General features: G+C 34.7%; 1 pseudogene; it reads left to right on the top strand.

The window, feature by feature from the left end:
* Positions 1-14,230: 14,230 nt before the first annotated feature.
* On the top strand, positions 14,231-14,727 carry LOC111525483 (annotated as a pseudogene).
* The last annotated feature ends 5,864 nt before the right edge of the window (positions 14,728-20,591 follow it).

The raw sequence follows: 20,591 nt of genomic DNA on the forward strand, positions 1-20,591 counted from the left end.
ATACCTTTATATCATAAACAACCTTGAACCTCCTTAATAAAAGGCAGAAATGAGAAAATTAAAACATTTATTTCATTGTAAATGGTCATTTTTTAAAATAGGTTAAATGGTTTTATTATGTGCTTTTGATGGTAAGGACGTAAAAGATAAAAAAGATACAGTCCCTGCCCATGATGGCTTAAATTTCAGTGGGAGAGATAAATAAATGTACAAAGTATTTCTATATAATGTGGTAACTTGCACAAAAATCACTTTACTTTGGAACATAAATAAAACAAAAATTAATACACAGTACTACATTTTAAAATAAAATCTAGACATCTAAATAAAAGTGTTAAAGGAAAAAGGATAAAAATCAATTAAATAAATAAGATCATAATTTAGATGTGCTTTTGGAAAAACACGCACACACAATAGGGCTAATTAAGCTGTTTGTCTCAGAAATTTTACACTCTAAAATGTTTACATAAAACTAGCAGTAGCAGAGATGGTTAACTGATTACCAAACATGTTTCTTTTCTATTGGGAGGAGAGCTCAACTAATTTTTTTTTTCCTTCCTTTCTGTTAGGCTTGACCGTGATTGAGTTTTATCCAGTAGAATGTGAGTGGAAATAATAAATACCTCTTTTTCATATAACCATCAAAACCTCCAATGTATACATTTTACGTGTGCTTTCCCCTCAGCTTGGTGCAGATGAGCATAGTGACTGGGGGAACAGGGGAGCCATTGCTGGGAAGACTGGTGTCCCTAACTCTGTAAGTACAGGAGAATCCCTCAATGACCAGGGACACATTTTCATGCTGTTAAGTGAGCAAAAATAACCTTCAATATTGGTTGGGTCATTATAATTTGGGGGTTCAGGTGACATTCTTCTAATATGCCAGCCCTTCAGAAGAACTGAAATATAAACACTACTCTCATCTTTTTTGTTTTTTTAATCACACAGGGGTTAATTGAGCATGATTTATGAAGTCACAGAATTTTAGAGCACAGATTGTAGAGAATAATAGCTATAGAATATTAGGCAAAATTTAGTCAAACAGCCTCATTTTAGTGATGAGGAAATTGATTTAAATTACCAAGAGTAATTTGAATCCCTTGTCTTTGTTCCCACATCTCTACGATTGATAACTGCTCCTACAGTAGCTACTTTTCCTTTCTCTTCTTATATTTCAGTTGCATCATTATCAGTTTTGTACCTAGTTAATAATTGTTCATATTAAAATTTCATTGTTCAGATAACTGGTATGGGTTCTTTCTTCTTATTGAATGCTGGTGTGGACATAGGTGGTTTATACCCTTTGCTGGTGAATTAAATAAACAAAAATATGAAGCAAATTATTACTTATCCCATTAGTTTCCCCTGAAATTGGCTGACCTGGAGGGGACACATGTTGCAGCGATCTTAAGTGTTGCCTTCAACACCAGATTATGGATCAGACATAAGTGTTTGGAGGAAGGGAGGCAAGATGGTGCACATCCGGGTTCTTCATCCCCCTCCCAACTTTTCCGGCGCGCGGGAAAATGCAGCCTGGCGACCCGGGAAGGTGCAGATCAACTGGGCATGCGCCAGGTGAGGTCAATCGGAAGAGACCAAGATTTACCTGGTCGCACCTGCGGAACGCCCCTGACACGCCCATGCCCCACCTATTGCCCTCCCACTCCTAGAAAAGCCGCTCTCCGCCATTGAGCCACACGGCCTTCTCACAGCCCGGTGGACTTCCCAGCTTCCCAGTCCTCTCGGGATGTGGGAACTCCGTTGGAGAGCTTGGGGGAGGGGAACTCTGCCGGCCTTCTTCTCCACACCTTAGGTTACTAAAATAAATTAGCAGTTTTGCGCCTGACCTTTGCCTACTTGCTGGTTCTTTTGTGCTCGCTCTGGTGGTCTTAGAAAAACAAGACAATAAGTGCATAGGGGAAATTCCAGGATGGCTTGGACTTTCTCAATTAACTTTGTTTTATGTTGGGACATACATGGGTGCTTTAGTGAAAATGAGAATGACCAACTCATGCTATTGTCATTTTGATTAACTTCATTAAACAAAAAAATCTCATAGAAACTGCAGATTAAAACTAAAATTATTGTGCTCTATCTTCAATTTCTTTCGCCTATGAATTTTTGAAAAAGTTTAGCTAGATAAACTTGAAAAATGTCTACTTATCAAATCTTAATTTTTTATTTTATATTGTTAAGATATTCTAGATCTCTTTTTTCAGCTTAATAATTTTTAAATACTTCTGGTTAGATGAACTTGAAAAATATATTTATTAAATCTTATTTTTTTATTTTATATTGTCAAGATATTTTGGATCTCTTTTCTTCAGCTTAATATTATTCTGTACTAGGAAAGTGGAAAAAAGCATATCTGTGTATTCTGGTTTTCATATTTAACTGAAAATTCTTAGTCCCACTTAACTGCTTGTTCAAAGTAGAGTCAGACTATTTGTTACTTTTATTTTCAGAGAGATTCACTCACTCTACATCCACTATAACATATATTGCCTATTTCTTTTTATCCAGACTTGGCTTTTCTCCATATGTGATTGATTCTGAAGATTTGTTTCCTATGTCCCTCATGCAGAGTGTTGGGGTCCGCGTGTTTTCCTAAACAAAGGAATGAACACACAAGTTTGTGGAATGTTAGCAAGTCGCCAGACACATTGTTGTTTCTCTGATCTTTCCCTGACTTTCTGAATTTCCAAGATGTTTACATATAAACAAGTCCTCAGGGTCTGCTATTTGCAACTGAGGCCAGTCTTGTAGGCTCCTTTGTCCTCCCTGTTTGCAGAGGAGGAATGCCCAGCTTCGTTTGCCAGAGCGGGACTATAATGTTAATGGAGGAATGGCCTGCTCAGTTGTAAAAGCAGATAGTCCTCTACACAGAGCCTCTGATTTTTCTTCCCACGGTGGTAATAACAAAGATCTTACTCTGCTTACTTTTTGATTAGAAGAATGCCACAAACTGGTTCAGAGATTCAAACTCTTCCCACATTGCAGAAAACACAGATAGTATTACACTTCTTAAAATTAAAAAAAAAAAAATATATATATATATATATGTCCTTGCTCAGGAGTTTTACTCCCTAATTGTTCCATTTTCAGTAGCTGCTTTCACTTCCCTGTAGACTTCTCCATTTTGCCCACACACTTTGAAGTATCTTATGTGAGGGTTAAGGCCAACATAGCTGCCTCTCACAGTTCTCCCTCCTATGCAGCCCTGTTTAGCTGTCCCAGAACTATGAGACAATTTTCTGATGCTCTGCCTATTTACATCTGACATACAGCCTGGCAAATTCCCAAGGATTTATAAAAACCACCTTGCTTTTCACATTGGATGTAAATGTCCAGAAGCTAAGAGGTAATTCTACAGGTCCAGAAGACGGAGTCACTCTTTGCAGCCCAGGAGATGTTCTCAGGGGCCCACGCTATCAAAAGCAGACATTTGTTAATAGCCTCAGCCAATGTAAGGTGCCTGTTAATAAAAATGTACAGTTAGTGGCACTAAATGGAAGTGAAATTTGAATCCCCTTAATAGAAGAGTTTCTCAGTCTGGTAGCAGAAGTCAGAGAGAATCAAAGCATGAGAAAGACTCAATGAGCCACTGATACTTTGAAAATTGAAGAGGCCATTTGAAATGAAAGGGAGGTGCCTTTCAGAGGTATGGTGGAGCCTGGCTGATAGCTAACCATGGAATGAGTCCTCAGTTCTATACCACAAGAAAATGACTTCTGCCAATGACCCGTATAAGCTTAGAAGTATATAAGCTTCGAACTGAGGTCTCCAGATAACGCCCCACCCTAGTGGACACTTTGATTTCAGTCTTATAGCACCTAGAAAAGAGAACCCAGGTAAGCCCACTTGTACTTCTGACCAACAAAAAAGTGTGATAATAACTGGGTATTCTTTTAAACTGCTAAGTTTTAGTAATTTGTTATATAACATTAGAAAAATAGTATTATTTCAAGTTCTATTGTTATGAAAAACACAATAAATGAGATCCTATCTTTGTGTTTACATTTGACTCATGCTAATGAAATCTTTGGGAAGATTCATTAATTTTTAGGAACACTAATTATAAATTATAGTTCCATTTTTTAACTTTTAGTTTGAAAATTAATCTTTTATAATTGACATTTCTTTCCATTTTATATTTTTGATGATTTTCTTCCTCAATACAACTTGCCATAATGACAACAAACTCAGCAAAGCTGACATAACCCAAACCTTCTGATTGTGTTTTATTTTATTTTTTATTTAACCAGAGAATTTTACCTTTTAGAATTTTCTTGGGTACATAGTAGGTATATATATATATATATATATATATATATATATATATATATGTGTGTAGGGTATATGAGATGTTTGATACAGTCATGCAATGTGAAATAATTACATCATGGATAATGGGGTATTCACCACCTCAAGCATTTATCCTCTATGTTCAAAATAATCTAATTAAACATTTTTAGTTATTTAAAAATGTATAATTAAGTTATTATTGACTATAGTCACCCTGTTGTATAATCAAATACTAGATATTATTCATTTTTTCTAATTGTTAGCACCCACTAGCTATTCCCTCTTCCCCCCACAGCCTCCCACTATTATTCCCAACCTCTGGTAATCATCCTTTGACACTCTATGTCCATTATTTCAATTGTTTTGATTTTTAGATCTCACAAATAAGTGAGAAAATGTGTCTTGCTGTGCCTGGCTTATTTCACTTAACATGGTGATCTCTAGTTCCATCCATGTTGTTGCAAATGACTGGATCTCATTCTTTTATATGGTTGAATTGTACTTCATGCCACATTTTGTTTATCCATTCATCTGTTGATAGACACTTAGGCTGCTTCCAAACTTTGACTAATATGAATAGTGCTGCAACAAACACGGGAGTGCAGAAATTTCTTCAATTTTCTGATTTCCTTCCTTTTGCATATGTACCCAACAGTAGGATTGCTGAATTGTATGATAGCTCTATTTCTAGATTTTTGAGGAAGCTCCAAACTGTTCTTCATAGCAATTGTACTAATTTGCATTTCCACCAACAGCATACGAGAGTTCCCTTTTCTTGTCAGCATTTGTTACTCCCTGTCTTTTGGATAAAGCTATTTTAAGTGGGATGAGATGACATCTCATTGAACTTTTGATATGCACTTCTCTGATAATCAATGATGTTGAGCACTTTTTCATGTCTGTTTGACATTTGTATGTCTTCTTTATAGAAACATCTATTCAAATCTTTTGCCCATTATTTGGATTGGATTATTAGATTTTTTCCTTTCAAGTTGTTTGAGTTCCTTGTATATTCTGGTTATTAATCCCTTGTCAGATGGGTAGTATGCAAATATTTTCTCTCATTCTGCTTGTTGTCTCTTCACTTTGTTAATTGCTTCCTTTGCTGCATAGAAGCTTTTAAGTTGATGTGATCCCATTTGTCCATTTTTGCTTTGGTTGCCTGTGCTTCTGGGATATTACTCAATAAATTTTTGTCCACACCAGCGGAGATTTTCCCCAATGATTTCTTGTAATAGTTTCATAATTTGAGGTGTGGAGACATTACATTTTTACAAATATAAGATCATATCATCTGCAAACAAGGGAATTGTTATTTCTTTTATTCCAGTTTGGATACCCTTTATTTACTTATCTTGTCTGTTTACTCTAGCTAGGACTTCCAGTAATATGTTGAATAAGAGTGGTACAAGTGGGCATGCTTGTTGTGTTTCAGAACTCAGAGGAAAGGCTTTCATTTTGTCCCCATTCAGTCTGATACTAACTGAGGGTCTGTCATATATAGCTTTTATTATGTTGAAGTATGTCCTTCTATCTCAAGTTTTTTATGATCTTATCATAAAGTGATGTTGAATTTGATCAAATGCTTGTTCAGCATCAATTGAAATAATCACATGGTTTTTATCGTTCATTCTATTGATACGATGTATCACTTCGAATGATTTGCATTTGGTGAAGCATCCTTGCATCACAGGGATAAATCTATTTGGCCATGATGAATCATCGTTCTAATACACTGTTGAATTCAGTTTGTTGAGGATTTTTGTATCAACAGTCATCAGAGACACAAGCCTGTAGTTTTCTTTTCTTTTTTTCTTTCTTTCTTTCTTTCTTTTTTTTTTTTTTTTTTTTTTTTTTTGATGTCTTTCTCTGGTTTTGGTTTCAGGATAATACTAGCTACATAGAATGAATTTGGAAGTATTCTCTCTCTCTCTCTCTCCCTCTCTCTCTTGGAATAGTCTAAATAGAATTGTTATTCTTTTTTAAATGTTTGGTAGAATTCAGCAGTGAAGACATCAGGTCTAGAATTTTTTTTTTTTTTTTTTTCTGGGAGACATTTTATTATGACTTCAATCTCATTACTTGTTATTGGTCTGTTCAGGGTTTGGATTTCTTCCTGCTTTAATATTAGTAGATTGTATGTGTCTAGGAACTTGTCAATTTCTTCTAGGTTTTCCAATTTATTGGCATATAGTTGCCCATAGTAGCCACTAATAATTCTTTGAATTTCTGCAGTCATTGGATGACATGTTCTATAAATATCTGTTAGATCCATTTGGTCTATAATGTAGATTAAGACAAACATTTCTTTGTTGATTTTTTGTCTGGAAGAAATAGCCTCCAACTATTGTTGTACTGGGGCCTCTGTCTCTCCTTAGCTCTAATAATATTTCCTTTATATATCCTGGTGCTCCAGTATTGTTATATCTTCTTGTTTAATTAAACCCTTTTTCACTGGGATAGATAGAAGGACATACTTCACGTAATAAAAGCTATATATCGCAGACCCTCAACTAGTGTCAGACTAAATGAGGACAAACTGAAAGTCTTTACTCTGATTTCTGAAATGCAACAAGGATGCCCACTTGTACCACTGTTATTCAACATATGACTGGAAGTCCTAAGTAGAGTGATCAGACAAGATAAATAAATAAAGGGCATCCAAACTGGAATAAAAGAAGTAAAATTTCCCTTGTTTGCAGATGATATGATCTTGTATTTGGAGAAAAAAAAAAAAAAAAGCAAACCTATAGTGACCTTTTTGGTTTCTTCTTATAGTTTTTTTCTTGTAATCTATTTATTTGTCTCATATAAGTATAGACAGGCCTATTTTTTTTTTTTTTTTGGTTTCCATTAGCATGGAATATCTCTTTCCATCTCTTTATTTTCAATCTATGTGTATATCGTTGCAGGTGAAGTGTGTTTCTTATAGCATATCAATGGGTCTTTATTTTAATAATCCATTTAGCTACTCTGTCTTTTGATTGGAGAGTTTAATCCATTGATAAACAATATTATTATTAACAAATAAGGATGTACTCCTACTACTTTGTTATTTGTTTTCTGGTAGTTTTTTGGTTCTTTCTCTTCTTTCTTCTCTCTTTCTTTCTTTCTTTCTTTTTTTCTTTCCTTTGTCTTCTTTTAGTTCAGGTAATTTTCTCTGGTAATATAATTTAGTTTCCCGCTTTTCCAATTTTTTGTGTATCTGTTGTGTGTTTTTGGTTTGAAGTTATCATGAGGTTTGCAAATACTATCTTACAACTCATTATTTTAACCTGATAGCAACTTAACACTGTGTAAACAACAACAACAAAAAAAAAATCAAAAAAGAAACTAATAAAATTATATGCCTTAACTTTGTACGCCTTCTTTTTAACTTATTTATATCTTATTATTCTTACCTTATTGTACTCTCTCTGTCTTGAAAAGTTGTTGTAGTTATTATTTTGGATTGGCTCATCACTTAGTCTTTCTATTTAGGATAAAAGTAGTTTACACACCAAGTTACAGTATTACAACATCCTGTGTTTCTCTCTTTACTTAATGTTACCAGTGAGTTTTGTTCTTTCAAGTGACTACTTATTGCTCATTAATATCCTTTTCTTTCTGCTTGAAGTATTTACTTCAGCATTTCTTATATGACAAGTCTGGTGTTGATGAAATTCCTCAGCTTTTGTTTATCTGGGAAAGTTTTTATTTATTCTTCACATTTGAAGGATATTTTTGCTGGATATACTATTCTAGGTTATTTTTCTTTCTTTCTTTCAACACTTGAAATATGTCATGCAACTCTCTCCAGGCCTGTAAGGTTTCTACTGAAAAGTCAGCTGTCAGACATATTAGAGTTCTGTTGTATGTTATTTCTTTCTTTTATCTTGCTGCTTTTAGAATCTTTTCTTTATCTTTGACCATTAGGAGTTGGATTATTAAATATCTTGAGATAATTTTCTTGGGGTTAAATCTTTTTGGTGTTCTATAGTCTTCTTGTTTTATTGATGTCTTTTTCTAGGTTTGGGAAGTTCTCTGTTACATCCCTTTGAATATACTTTTTTCCCTATCTCTTTATCTATCTCCTCTTTAAGGCCAATAACTCTTATATTTGCCCTTATGAGGTTACTTTCAAAAAAATTGTCATTTTTTTAAAAAATTTTGTCTACTCTGACTGTATTTTCAAATAGCCTGTTTCAAGCTTCCTAATTCTTATTTCTGCTTGATCAATTCTGCTTTAAAGGACTCTTATACATTCTTCAGTATGCCAATTGTATTGTTCAGTTGCAGAATTTCTGCTTAATTCTTATTAATTATTTCTATCTCTTTGTTAAATTCTTCTGATAGAATTCTGAATTCCTTCTCTGTGTTATCTTGAATTTCTTTGAATTTCCTCAAGACAACTATTTTGAATTATCTGTCTGAATGGTCACATATGTCTATTTCTCCAGGACTGGTCCCTGGAACCTTATTTATTTCATTTGGTGAGGTCATATTTTCCTGGATAGCACTGATAGTAACATATGTTCTTCAGTTTCTGGGCACTGAAGAATTATCTACTTATTGTAGCCTTCACTTTCGGGGCTTATTGGTAGCCTTCCTTCTTAGGAAGTAATGCTGTGATCCTTGCAGACTTGTAGGTAGCATCTTAAATGTCTTGGGGAAGATTCAGGAGAATTCTCTGGATTACTGTATTGAGACTCTTTTGATCACCTGCCATTCAAGACTGTCTTTTCTGCATGTTCAGTGCCTCTTTTGATGATATGTAGTTAAAACCAAGCACTGTGAGTGTTAATCTGATTTTGGTTCTTATAAAGGTGTTTTTTTTTTTTTTTTCTTTTCTTGTATAGATAGTTGTTAAATTAGTGCCCTTGCTGTGGGAACAATTAGTGAATCCTTATATTCTGCCATATTGCTCCACCTCTGTCTCTGATTCTGTTTTAAACACAAAGCATATATCTATACTATAGAAGAATGCAATATGAAAGTCCCTAAATAGAGCAATACATTGATTTAATATACTGAGTCTCACAAAATTTTAAAACTATATTAACATATTGAAAGAAAAACTGCCGCAAAAATACTTCTGAGAATATGAAGAACCAATTTATGACATCTCGAGCTAATAAAAAATCATATATTGATGAGTACAAGCATAAATCCACTAATAATATTCCCATTGTTCAGTAAGTAATAAATAGAGACACATGTATAATTTAGAAAGTAGAGCAAATGAGAAGCCAGAATAACTTTTACATATGACACTTAGATAAATGAACTAATGGTGAAACCATTCACAAAACAGGGATTATTGGAAAATAAGCAGGATGATAAAAGGGAAGATTATTTGGGTCATGTTGACTTTGAGGATAGGAATATTGTAGGCAGTAGACATATATGGGATTACCGCTCAGAAAAGTGTAAGCTAGTGGTGACACTGGAAACACAGAGTGTGGAAAAAAATTAATCAGGTGATTGCAGAGTGAGACATAAAAAGAATAAAAAGGACAAGAACAGAATCTTAGGAAATAATAATAGTTTCAGAATATGAAAAGGAAGAGAAGAATGCTGAGAGGAAATCACCAAAAACATTGAAGGGAATTTGTTAAAAGCAATGTAATGAAAATCAGGAAGAGAGTGATAGAAATTGTCAAACACAAGAAAGATCAAGCAAGACTCATGGAATTGAAAATGGTCTTTATAATAATTAATTGAGGGCTGGGTGCGGTGGCTCACACCTGCATTCTCAGCACTTTGGGAGGCCGACGTGGGCAGATCATGAGGTCAGGAGATAGAAACCATCCTGGCTAACATGGTGAAACCCCATCTCTACTAAAAATACAAAAAATTAGCCAGGTGTGGTGGCGGGCACCTCTAATCCCAGCTACTCGGGAGGCTGAGGCAGAAGAATCACTTGAACTTGGGAGGCAGAGGTTACAGTGAGCTGAAATCGAGCCACTGCTCTCCAGTCTGGGCGACAGAGCGAGATTTCATCTCAAAATAATAATAATAATAATAATAATAATAATAATAATAATAAAAATAAATTTATAATTATTGACTTCAGTTAAAACAGTTATTGCTTAAGATCGGGGTTTGAGATGGGAATGGGGTGGTAGGAAAGCAGCTGATTTTTGTCAGTTGATAATAGAGTAAACGTATAGAAGTGGTAACAGTTAATGGAAACTGAGAATATTTCCTGTGAACAGAAGGAGAGGCATGCAGGATCTAAGAAGGCATTAAACATGGAAATGACTGAAACACTTATACACAGATTGTGGGAAAATAGCTATTAAAGAAAAAGAAGGGAAAACTATAAGAGACAGAGAGGCAAAATTACCAACAGAGTATGTCTGTGTCCCTAAATACATAAAAGTGAATACAATCACATTTATATTTTTATTATGCTTACATTTCTGGATATGAAGTTATAAAGACACACTGCTGACTTTAATTTACTTTTCCAATGTTCTATTACTCATATAAGACTTCAGAAGTGAAATGTAGTCCAAATAAAGCAATTCAAAATAATTACACAATTGATGGAATTAATGGACTATTGACTATAGTGAAGCATAATTTATTTAGCTCAGTGCTTTTAAACCTTGTCATCAATGTGACAGTATATACCTGTTCTTTTCAAATAATATTTGATTAAGGCATTTTACAATCCCAATCATCATCACTGTGTGACATTCCATGGCCAGGAGTGTGTTATATTGTATTAATTCACACATGAATGCACTGATAGTACTCAGCTCCCAATGTGAATGAATATTGCACATTCCATGCTCTGTCATGTCTCATTGCATTAATAGCCATGTGTGTGATGAGGTCTGTAATCTATGGCTATTTTACAACATTTTCAAATGCATTTGTCATGAATGGAGTAGCCAAGTACTTCATTAAGTAATCTAGTTTTCATGAAGCATGTGTCTCCAAGAGCAGGTTGGCATTTAAGGTAATGTAAGTTGCTTTCATCTACAAAAGACAAAAAAAGACAGCACTTATAACTCTTAATTTACATCAGATCTGTCTCATAATTCAAACAATGTGCTGATAAGACTTCTCATTTACCATTGTCACATATCTTCTTTTGGGTAGATATATTTAACTTTACACCAACTACTAAGGAGTTCTTCTGAAACCTTTTATTACAATACTTACTAGAACATATTGTGAGGGAGAGTGCAACCTATAGTAAGAGTCCTGACCATGGATACTTTGCATCCATCTTATTTTGTTATTATTATTAATTAAAAAATTGACTGGCAAAGATTGTATATATTCAAGGTCTACAACAAGATGATATATGTATACATTGCATAATGATTACTATCATCATATTAATGAATATATCCATAGTTACATGTTTTTGTGTATTTATTCCTATGATGAGAACTTTTTCTTTCTTTTTCTTTTTGTTTTTTTCTTTTTTTTTTTTTTGAGATGGAGTCTCAGTCTGCTGCCCAGGCTGGAGTACAGTGGTGCCATCTTGGGTCACTGAAACCTCCACCTCCTGGGTTCAAGTGATTCTCCTGTCTCAGCCTCCTGAGTAGCTGAGACTAAAGGAGTGCACTACCAGGCCCGGCTAACTTTTTGTATTTTTAGTAGAGATAGGGTTTCACTGTGTTGGCCAGCCAGGCTGGTCTCGAACTCTTGACCTCAGGTGATCTGCCTGCCTCAGCCTCCCAAAGTGCTGGGATTACAGGCTTGAGCAACTGCACGTGGCCAATGAGGACTCTTAAAATATGGTCTATTATCAAATTTCAAGTTAAAAATATAGTAGAACTTACTCATAACTGAGAGTTTGTACCTTCTGACCAATATTGCCCCATTCCACTATGACCCACCATTCTCTCTGCTTTGATGAGTTTTAATGTTTAGATTCTACATACAAAAAGTTCAATGCAACATTTGTCATTCTGTGTCTGCCTTATTTCACTTGGCATAATGTTCTCCAGGTTCATTAATGTTGCTTGCAAATAGCTGCAAGATTTACTCTTTTTTTATATTTTTATTTATTTATTTATTTATTTATTTATTTATTTATTTATTTATTATTTTTTTTGACAGGGTTTCTATCTCTCTGTTTCCCAGTCTGGAGGGCAGTGACATAATCTCAGCTCACTGCAGCCTCGACCTCCTGTGCTTAAGCAATCTTCCCACTTGAGTCCCAATCCCCGGTCCTCAGTAGCTGGGACTACAGGTTCATACCATCATGCCTGGCTAATTTTTGTACTGTTTTGTAGAGACAGGGTTTCACCACATTGCCCAGGCTGATCTTGAACTCCTGGGCTCACGGGCTCTACCAACATTAGCCTCTCAAAGTGCTGAGATTTCAACTGTGAGCCACTGTGCCTGGCCAAGATTTCCCTTTTTTTTTTTTAAGGCTGAATAAGAATCTACTGTGTACATACACCACATTTTCTTTATCCATTCACCCATTAACAGACCCTTTTTCCCATATCCACTTAACATTTATTAGTGGCTTTAAAATTTCTTTTCTAAGGATATGAAACTATATGATCGTTAAAATCACATGTGGAAAATCACTTTATCAATAGAATCCAGTTAATACAAATTATTCTGATTATACGTACATCGAGGCAAAAATACTAAAGCTTTAAATCGTTAGTTTTGAAGACATAGGGGACTAACTTCTGGATATTTTAGGTAGACACTTTTCAAATGAGGCCAGGAACTCTATTGGGGTTTCAACAAACAGTGAAAGAAAGAAGTGGCACTGAACTTTCTTCCCCGGAGACTGGCCAAGTATTGAGAACACAGAGAGCAGTGTCAACACCAACGAAGAAGGGATAGGACATACTTGAATTGTGGAAAATCTTGGCAGAGATTAGGGGATTCACCAAGAAAAGGGTGATATCAGCTTCCGCGTAAGTGGGCTTGCTATCATTGTCCCCCAAAATGTCAACAGGAAGTTGAATAAGTGGCCAGAGCTTTCCTGCTCTGGAGGCTTGGTAAGTTCAGGGGGTTGAAGAATTTGAAGATTTTCCTCAAGTGCTTTATCATGACTGACAGCCTCTTTATATTATACAACACAAATCCATTTATGGAATTGTTTTGTTTGTTTGCTTGTTTTAACCTCCAACAACTAGACTTGAGACAAACAAAGTGAAAGCAATAACAAAAGTAATAGCTCTTCCAAGGGACTCAGCAGCCAAATCAAAAAAGAGTTGGCAGAACAATAATAAAACATATCCAGAGAAGCAGAAGTGCTAAAGAATGTGGCTACCAGAAGAGAAGAGTTTAAAGATATTCAAGTACATCACATATACACACGTACATATAAGATTTTGGTGATTGAGAAACCTATGATTTTTTTTTTTTTTTTTTTCACATAAAGTCTTAGGAGATACATTTAAGGAGAGGATAGTCACTGGTGAAAGAGACTAGTGACCCAGAAGATCCAGTGTAAGAAATATCGACCAGGCACGGTGACTAAAGCCTTTGTAATCCCAGCACTTTGGGAGACTGAGGTGGGTTGATTACCTGAGGTCAGGTGTTCGAGACCAGCCTGGCCAACATAGTGAAACCTCGTCTCTATTAAAAATATAAAATTAGCTGGGCCTGGTGGTGTGTGCCAGTAATCCCAGCTACTCGGGGATTGCTGAGAAAGGAGAATTGCTTGAACCCGGGAGGCGGAAGTCACTGCACTGCAGCCTGAGTGACAGGGCGATACTCTGTCTCAAAAAAGAAAGAAATAAATTGGCAGCCCATTCGGAGGGCCCAGAGATCTGTGTCTTGCTTCAACATTGTTTGGACGGAACAGATCCAGGGACTCTTTCTTCCAGCCTCCAACTACCCTGGGATCTCCTCTCCACTTGCAACCTCTGGGACCATCTTCTCGGCCATCTCCTGCTTCTGGGGCCAGCCAACACCGTTTTTGTGGTTAGCTCCTTCTTGCCAACCAACCATGAGCTCCCAGATTCGTCAAAATTATTCCACAGAGGTTGAGGCAACCATCAACAGCCTGGTCAATTTGCACCAGCGGGCCTCCTACATCTACCTCTGTCTGGGCTTCTATTCCCACCGCGATAATGTGTCTCCAGAAGTCGTGGGTCACTTTGGCGAATGTCCGAGGAGAAGCTCGAGGGCATAGAACATCTCCTGAAAATGCAAAGCCAACATGGCGGCCGCGCTCTCTTCCATGACATGCAGATACTGGCTCAACATTAGTGGGATAAAATCCTGGATGCCACGGAAGCCACCATAGCCTGGAGAAAAAACGGAATCAGGCCCTTTCGGATCTTCATACCCTCGGTTCCTGGAGAGTCACTTCCTACGTAAGGAAGCAAAACTCCCCAAAAAGATGAGTGACCACCTTACCTTACCCATCTCCATAGGCTGGCCAGCCCAGAGGCTGGGCTAGGTGACTATCTCTTTGAAAGGCTCACTCTCAAGCACGACTAGGGGCCTACTGTGCCCAGTGACTTCTGAAGGGCCCCTCATAAAGCAACAGGGCTTCTGCCTAAGCCTCCTAGGAGCTACTAGGCAGCGTTTTGAACTACCCTGGAGCACTCTCTCAATCCTTGGAACAAGTGGAAATAAAGCTTTATGAAACAGAAAAAAAAAAAGAAAAGGAAAGAAAGAAAAGAAAAGAAAAAAAGAAAGAAAAGAAAAGCATAATGCAAAAATAGAGAAATCATAATACAAAAATCAAGAGACTTGGACTGGAGTATAGATTCAGGAGTCCTAAAACATGAACTATAAAAGTTTCAGAAGCAGCACAAATGAAAATATATATATATATATTTCATTTTAAAAATTGATCGAAGATACGTCAGTTTGTAAATCAAAAATCAAAAATCTCCCTAAGTTCTAGGCTAGATACACAATAATGAAAATCATAATAACATGTGTTAGGTTGAAAGGAAATATCATAAGCTTCTAGAGAGAAAGTAAAAAGAAACTTACCTAGGAAATATATATAGATTCAGACTGGCAATTGCATCTCCTTTTGCAGCACTGGAAGCTAGAAAACAGCTGAGCAGTATTGATATATTACTGGCAGAGAAAGATTTCAACCCAAATATATTATTTATCTGCCAGAGAAAAAGAAAAATATTTGAAGGCATGAAAGAATTCCTGGAGTATATATTGCCATCACACTCCAAACTTGAGACAAACATCTGAATAAAGATTCTAAGCAAACATCAAATGAAAAATAATGAGGATTTTAAGATGAGGAAATAATTAGAGGAAAGAAGTGAGCCATAAACCTTGTGAGATATGCTTATGGACAAGTATAGACTGCATAGAAATGAGAAGTAGAAAAGCTGAATAAATGCATAGAAATGAGAAGTAGAAAAGCTAAAGAAGAACGTTTAAAATAGAAAGGAGCTATCGTTAAGAGAAATTAGTGCTAGACTATCTTCACAAAAGCAAAACAATGAGAATAAGAAAGTGAAGAAAGGAAGGGAAAAATAAATTACTACAATGTTATCTATAAAATGAAGAAAGAGTAGGAGATGAGAGTACTGGAAATTAGAATACTGGAAAGATCCATCTTATTTGTGTTTGGGGGAATTTGAACATCTGTCATGAGAAAACATTTGGGGCATAGTACTTGATTATAAGATCAGGGAAAGTGACTATATCTGTTAATAAATGGAAATGGGCAGTATTTCCATTTACCAAGGAAAAGAAAGGGTAATGAAGAAGACTTTGATCACAGAAGCAAGCATGAATGAAGTGAAAAAAAGAAAACTATAAATAAGTAATAAATATGAAGTAAAATAAAAATCTAGTATATCATTAATTACATATAATGTTAACAGATTAAAATCTTCCATTGAAACACAGAAATCAGTTTAGGGTTAAAAAACATCCTAAATGATCTTTACCATAAACACACCCTAATCATGGTAATAATTAAAGGTTAAAATTAAGAGATGAACAAATAGATAACAAGTGTACGCAAACAAAAGGCAAGCAAGTAGAGTGATATAAATATAAGACAAGGTGTAATTTAAGGTTGAAAGCAATTAACAGGATAAAGGACATTGGAAAATAAGTAGGCATTCTTATTAAGGAAATATGAGTTATAAATGTATGTAACAAAATTAAAAAATAGATAAAAAACCAACATCTTAACTACAAGTAAAAGAACTTGATAAAATACATTTATATTTGGAAACATCACCGTAACTCTTTCAAACTGGGTATGTGCAATAAAACTCAAGGGGAATCCTCCTTGAGGGGATAGTCACTGGTTATAATCATTGATGGTTATAAATCAATTCTAGAACTTGAATGTTCCCTATTTTCAAGAGAAGGTAAAATATAACATAAGAGGGTACAGCACAATTAGCTGAAGGAAATATGTGATTTGCTTTTGTTTATATCCTTGCATTATGTTATTCCAGAAAGGCTGATATTTGTCTACTTTGGAACATGCAATAATTAAATTTAGAAATTATTTATTTCAAAATCAAGATTATTTCTCGCTTATATTTAAGCAAGCCATAAACCAAAAGAAGCAAGCAAATATAAGAATGTGCCTATAGCAATTACATACTTACAACATTCATGTCATTGATTTAGTGTGAATAATGAAGTGTACTATAAGAAGAGCATAGTGTGGTCATATTTTTTAATGAGGAAAGAAACCAGGAGAAGAAAGTTAGAAAGTTGTTTACTGCTCTTTTGACTTTGCCTTTAGTTTGTAGGGGATACATTTTCCCTGTTGAGAGAAAACTTGCAAAAGCTCCAGTGTTTTGATGTATGGTATCTGAACTCCAAAGAGAATGTAATCTTTGTGGTAAGCTATCCAAAAGAAGTCCTCATGGAATTTGAGCAACCTCTGAAAAAGATAACCACAGCAGCAGGATGCTTCTCTAGAAATGAAACACTTCTAAGAACAAACAGTAAAGCATGCAGTTCTAGTGTATTCAGTTTTTATGTGTGGTATCTACTTATAATTTCTATGTTTCTGACCATCTCAGGATGATCAGAGTGATTTTCTCCAAAAATATGTAAAAACACAATTAGACAAACTCCAACTCCTGGAATCAAATTATAATCTTTACATATTTAAATGTATCAGATCTGATATCCAAGGGATTCTTTATCATTTCTATAAGAAAAGGAAAAACATTCATAATAGAAAAATATATGCTTAGTATAAAACATAGACATACCTTTAATAACTAGCAATAAAATTACAATAATCATGCTGACATCACTGTTAAATAAATATATTCAAATACAATGTTCCACAGCAATTTTTTTCTAATGATATTTATCAAAGGGAATGAGTATTAATAGACTAGGTATTTATTATAATACATGTTTAGATTAATGTGAAATATTCAGTATATTGAAAACTACACTTAATTATTTACGTATTTGGGTACTAGAAATTAAATGCTCGAATAATTAAAAGAATAATTAGTTTTATATGGCTGAATATAGTCCAATTAAAAGAAAATGAAATCAAAAACAATGACAAGGAAGTACTGAGTCATTTTTCTTCTCACAAATCAATTCTTAATTCAATTCAAATATAAAATATTAAATATCAAAGATAATTAAATTACCTTGATAATCCTTCACGCATCATCCAGGAGTTCATATACATTTTATAAATTTTGAAACAATTTATATTTTTACAATAGATTCCCTTGTTTTAAGTTTGATTCCCTCAGAAGCTAATGTTGAGACATGGACTTGAATACACAGTTTTTGTGGGAGAGGATCTGATCCCAGGAAGCACTGATGGAGCAGAGGAAAAGTGCAACAAACAAAGATAAAATGCCAATAAAATGGAATGCTATTTAGTGTTTATGAATAATTTATTACTGTATTTATCTGGTTGTTTTTTGCTTGTTTGATTAATTTCCTTATAGATTCTGAATATTAGAACTGTGCCAGATGCATAGCTTGCTAATATTTTATCTTATTCCATAGGTTGTCTATTACTATGTTGATAGATTTTTTTTTTTTTCTAATCAAAAGCTCTTGTTTAATGTGGTCCCACTTGTCAATTCTTTTTTTTTTTTTCTTTTGTTATTGTTGTGGGACTCTCTCTGTTCTATGCCCAGACAAATCTCCAGACTTTGGGAGCACCTACTTGCCTGGTGCAACAGCCCGAGTCACCCAACCTGTCCTGTGTGGAGATCTTTGTGCAAGGGAAGCTTCTTTGCCCCACACCCCGGCAGATCTCAAGGCATCTGGTAAACCCACTCTCCTAGATTAGGCGCTTAGACTGCCCTCCATCCCTGAGCAGATAATTTAGAACTGAGGAAGTGCTAGGTGTTTGGTACTTGCCACAGAGGACCTTCAGTTGGCCCTGCCCTTCCTGGCTCCCCTGTCCTCCATAACCACAACTAAGCAGGCAGCCCAGAGCACAGTGCATTCCATGAATCAGCCCATTGTCCGAGGAAACAGAGAGCTTCTGCTAGTAAACAAGGATCAGGTATATACCCAGCCATTGGCCCCAGCCAGCTCTTACTTATATATGCTATCTAAGGACTTGTACAATGAACGACACAGTCCAATATAGAAACTGGCAAAAGAAGTGCATAGTGTTATAGAAGCAAAGCCAAAAGACCCTATCAAGAATTCTCTACAATCCTAACCTTTCTGAACCTCAGTTTTGTTGGTATGAGAGAAAGAACTGCATTCATGTAAATCATGTTACTATTAAAACAGATTAAATAACTTAAAACATCTATGGAGCCTAATGTAGCCCAGATATACTTCAGGTACTCAAATAATTAATTTCTTTTTTAGTAAGATCTAAAATTCTGACTGGTATTAAATCATTCTCTTACTATTTGTTATTTTAAGCTCTGGATGATTCCCTCACATTTAGTTAGATTATATTTCTTTGTGTATTTCTTTGGTACCAGGTTTTATTCAATTTATCCATCTATTAGGAAACTGATTTGTCATTACTGACTATTAATCAATTTGGTACTTTTTTTTTATTTTATGTACAAAAAAACTTAGGTATTGAGTACCTGAGTAAGTGATGAGAAAGAGTGTTAAATGAGAAAGCATGAATAATTTTAAAAAGATTAAAACCTGAGACAATATTTACTTTCAAAGAAGAATAAGATGGAAAATAAAAGAAACTGAGAGCCATAAGGAAAGGGAAGGATGAACTGAAAGTAGAATTATTAAAAGAATCTGGATCAAATAAAATTAAAATATGTAGAATAAAGCAAAATTATTAGGAAAACAAAATTTGCTTGTTAATAAATTAGTGAGATATATAAGACAGTAAGGGACAAGATTTTTGACATAGAAAGTAGAAACATTTATAGAAAAGATTACAGAAAATTTCCTAGAAGACAGTGTAAGAGTACAATAATGAAAATTATAAGTAAGAAAAACATTAAAAAATCAAAAACTAGTTTTTACATTTTAACTTATTATTAATCTCAAAGGAGAGCTTTAAAAGTGGATAAAGAAAGCATAATTCAATTTCACATATTGCACTTCATCTTCAAAATAATCATATAAATAGAAAACACATACTTGATTTTGATTTCAAATGATACTAAACTGAGGACAATATGATGTCAAAAAATGTTAAATCTTACATAACCACACAAAGACTTGCACATGAGTGTTCTTAGCAGCATTTTTCATGAGCCAAAAATTGAAAATAACTTAATTGTCCATCAACTGGTGAATTGATAGACATATCAATGGAATACTATTACAATGAATTATTATTCAGTGGTAAAAAGAATGAACTATTGATACATGCTAAGTACAAGAAGCCAGATAAAAGACACCACATATTTCATGATTCTAATTTATAGAAAATATTCAGAAAAGACAAATCTATAGACACAGAGTAGATTAATGGTTTTCTATGGTGGGGGCACGGGGACAGATGGCAAGGTGAAGATTAACAGTTAGTGGACATTAATGATCTTAATGGGTTGCTGAAAATGTTCTAAAACTGACTTCTAGTATTTTTCACAACTTGATAAATCCACTAAAAAACCATTGAGTATTCACATAATTCACATTGAGTATTCACATGTAAAATCTACTCCAATCAAATTATAAAAGTGTTACATTTTGTACAAACAGAAAAGTACTAAAGCTCCACAAAATAAAAGTGATCTAATGGCACACAATTCAATAAAGAGATGAATTTGAAAGAATGTATAACTTTTAACTACATTAATTATGACAAATGCAAATAAAAATTACTTGCAGAAGATTCTCTCTCTATCTTCCAGAGACCTTGTTAGGAAAGGGAAAGATGGCTAGTCAAGGAGGAGAAAAAAGACTTTGGTTTTCATACTCCTGAC

This window comes from Piliocolobus tephrosceles, chromosome 1 (genome assembly GCF_002776525.5).
Source record: "Piliocolobus tephrosceles isolate RC106 chromosome 1, ASM277652v3, whole genome shotgun sequence".
NCBI lineage: Eukaryota > Metazoa > Chordata > Mammalia > Primates > Cercopithecidae > Piliocolobus > Piliocolobus tephrosceles.